General features: G+C 33.8%; 1 long non-coding RNA gene across 1 annotated transcript; it reads right to left on the reverse strand.

The window, feature by feature from the left end:
• LOC109850803 lies at positions 1,673–3,975 on the reverse strand. The gene is made up of 2 exons (XR_002249554.1): positions 2,866–3,975; positions 1,673–2,761 (listed from the first exon to the last, which is right to left on the reverse strand). It is a non-coding gene; the product is annotated as an uncharacterized LOC109850803 (long non-coding RNA).

A 3,982-nucleotide genomic window follows, 5' to 3' on the forward strand; every position in this document is an offset into this window, starting at 1 on the left:
AATTGAGAGATAACTGTTGGAATTGTATCTAAGTCTTTTTCTGAAATCTGTAATAATATTAGTAGTTCTTCTAGCTTTTTAGGAACTATGAAATGCTACTTCTCACGTAAATGTTGCCATAGTAATTCAAAATTTGTGTTATAAATCAGTATAATTGTGAAGACTGTAATGTGAATATAATTTGCCATTCTTTCTCTTATTTACTATAAGAATTGTATTAACTATTCTCTGTAAGAATTTTCAAAGTATGTCTTTTATAGTAATCAGTCTTTTATTTTCAGATTTGTTGATTGACCTTCATAAATTGCTCACAATTTTCTATCTCAAGATTTCCTCTTTGAAAAGAAGAAAACTACAGGTACTTTTTCTGATTTTATTTTGTTAGGGTTTTATGCATAAAAAGTACTTTTTTTAAGTTAGTTTCTAGATGAATTGATTGAAATATAAATCATGGTGATGAATTTGGTCTAAATTCTAATTTTTTGCGCCTTAGATTGTTGGATTTTAGATTATTTAGTTACTTCTTTTAGCATGGTGAAGATGCTAATTTCTATTTATAATGATTAAATTTGATTTAGCTAATGCTTAAGTAAGTGCCTAAATCTGATCATATCCCCAACCTTACTGTTTTAAACTGTTTGATTTAGGTAATTTTTTTTGATTTTAATGAAGATTGTTCGTTACTAAGTTTTATGGGTTTTGTTTTGTTTGTGGGTTAGGCGATTGGAGATTGATTATGTCAGAGATGATGATGGATGGATTGAATCGGAGCGGTCACATCTGGTTCAATCACAGTTATGAAACAGAATTTTAAATTTCACTTTTTTTAATTTTAGTTAACTTTTAAATAAAATATTTTCAACTCTTTAATGCACTGAAAGGATTGACGCTTTTATTGTGCTATTTTAGTTTAGTTTTGAGTAGTTTTTGATCTTTAGATATTTGGTAATATGCTAGGGATGGTATAAACCACCATGAAGAATAAAAGCTAAAGTTTCTAAGTTTCGTCAATGATTGGTTTGTCACTCAAGTGATCTGACTCATGAATATATGTTATATTTAATTTTTGTTGCTGCTATCGTTTTACTAGCCATTATGTGTGAGTTGTTTGGAGTAGTATTATTATATTTACACATAACAATATTGTTGGTCATCTATTTTCAATGTAACACATTTGAATTCTTTCATAGTTGTGCTGGCTGTAGATCAGTTGTAGTAAAAATAAAATTGTGAGATCAACAACATTAGGAATTGGTGACTTAATTAGCATGTAAAAGCACATATTGCTCGTATCCATTATCTCACGAATTTTAATCAATTTATTACTTATATTGAAACCTCAAATAATGTTTTTTTGTTATTTTTCGAAGGGTGTTCCCTTCAACAATTGGTGTATAATTGAACCCTTTTATTCATTCTATTTTACCCTTTTAAAACTAAGAGGATGGGTGTTCCAAGTGCAATGGTAAAAAAGAGGCGAGGGTCGTGCTTGGCACGAGGTACATACTAGTGATATTTGAAACAGAAAAAACTGAAACATCTCCTCCTGAAAAAAATAAAGAATTTCACATAGACCAAAATTTAACAGAACGCCCCATAAAGAAGCACAAGAAAACTCTGTCCTCTCAATCTTCTGCCTCATGCTCCATAGTTTCAAATTTCCTGTAACAAAACATTACAGTTGATTTTTTTTAATTGGATAGGATCTAATTAACTTGTGACGCGGTGATCTCTCAAAAGTAGTGATCAATATCGAATAAACCCAACTTAAAAAACTAGTACTTACATGGTAAACCATGATTCTGGCGACCCAAGCGTGTTCAAGATTCCTTGGACCAATTCTTCAAAGGGTTGTCTTATGTTAATCATCTGCTCGGCCGAGGTGTGATAATAGCAAGGCAGAATTCCGATACATTCATCAAACGCGATCGCACGTCCGTCGAGGGTATCGATATTGTCATCCGCTTTAGTACCGACTAGCAAAATGATGACACGAGTATTCCTTGTGTGAAATTTTCCGATCTCTACCTCTAACCATCCGAAAGGCTTGTCCTCCAATGGATCAAACAGCAGAGGAACTCCTTTTTCCAACTGAAAACATTTTAAAACTCACATTATAACAAATTAAATGAACTAACACTTCAAGGACCTAATGAATTAATGTATCAAGAACCCCATGAGGAGGGCTTGGTCTTCATACACTCTCCATACATAAAAGCACTCACCGAACGCAATTCAAAATTTCACATCATAAGCGAAAACACAAATATTATCCAAGAAACTGAAGCCTGTAATTTCTCAAGAAGCCCATATGGGTTTTCATACAATCTCGTGATCACATGAAAGTAAACAATATTTTCACAGTTCATGCTCCAAAAACTCAAAATTCAAAAAGCCCACACATAAAATATGACCCAAATTATACACAAACAAGAAATTTTCATATGGGTTTTCATACAGTCTCTAGATCACATAAATGTAAACATTATTTTCACAGTTCATGTTCGAACAACTCAAAACTCAAGAAAACCGCACATGAAGTATGACCTAAATTAATTATACACAAACAAGAAATTTTAACATGGGTTTTCATACAGTCTTTAGATCACATAAAAGTAAACAGTATTCAAAGTTTATGTTCCAAAAACACAAAATTCAAGAAGTCCATAAATAAAAGATATGATCCAATTAAATTTAGACTTACCGCCAAGCCACTGCTGTACCCATCCCATATGTTCAATGAAACACCAACCCCATCCAACTGCGTCAGACAATAGAATATAATTCGATAAACCAATATATAAAAGGGAATGGAAATCAAAATTAGGAAGTTAAATTAATTTAAAGAACATTGATTAAACTCACCTCAAAATTAACTCGAGTTGAGAGATGACCTCGATGGGGCTTAGAGCTAGGGAATTTGGCCCCCACGAGGTGACAAAATATACGAATCAACACTGTCTTCCTAACGCCACGTGGGCCAATGACGGAGATGTCGATCGTCATTCTTCTTGATTTTCGATTCTTTGGGGGAGGAGTCTGGTGCTCGTAATCTTCTGCCTCCTGCTCCCGAGTTTCAAATTTCTCGTAAAAAACAATACAATTAATTTTTTTAATCGGACAGGATCTAATTAACTCATGACGTGGTGATCTCTCAAAAGCAGGGATCAATATTGAATAAACCCAACTTTAAAAATAAGTACTTACATGGTAAACCAAGATTCTGGCGACCCAAACGTGTGCAAGATTCCTCGGACCAATTCTTCAAAGGGTTGTCTTATGTTAATCATCTGCTCAGCCGAGCTGTGATAATTGCAAGGCAGCAGTCCGAGATGTTCAACAAACTCGATCGCACGTCCGCCTATAGTATCAATATTGTCATCGGCTTTAGTACCGACTAGCAAAATGACGACACGAGTATTCCCTGTGCGAATTTTTTCGATATCTGCCTCTAACCATCCGAAAGGCTCGTCCTCCATTGGTTCAAACAGCAGAACTCTTTTTGCCAACCGGAAACAATTTAAAACTCTCATTATAACAAATTAAAGGAATTAACACTTCAAGAACCTAATGAATTAATGTACCAAGAACCCCACGTGGAGGGCTTGGTCTTCATATGCTCTCCATACATAAAAGCACCTACCGAATGCAATTCAAAAGTTCACATCATAAGCTAAAACCCAAATATTATCCAAGAAACTGAAGTCTATAAGTTCTCAAGAAGCCCATATGGGTTTTCATACAATCTCGAGATCACATGAAAGTAAACAATATTTCAAGTTCATGCTCTAAAAACTCAAAATTCAAGAAGCCCACACAAAATATGACCCAAATTATACACAAACAAGAAATTTTCATATGGGTTTTCATACACTCTCTAGATCACATAAAAGTAAACATTATTTTCACAGTGCACGTTTGAACAACTCAAAACTCAAGAAAACCACACATGAAGTATGACCCAAATTAATTATACACAAAC

The sequence above is a fragment of the Asparagus officinalis genome, chromosome 7, assembly GCF_001876935.1.
Source record: "Asparagus officinalis chromosome 7, Aspof.V1, whole genome shotgun sequence".
NCBI lineage: Eukaryota > Viridiplantae > Streptophyta > Magnoliopsida > Asparagales > Asparagaceae > Asparagus > Asparagus officinalis.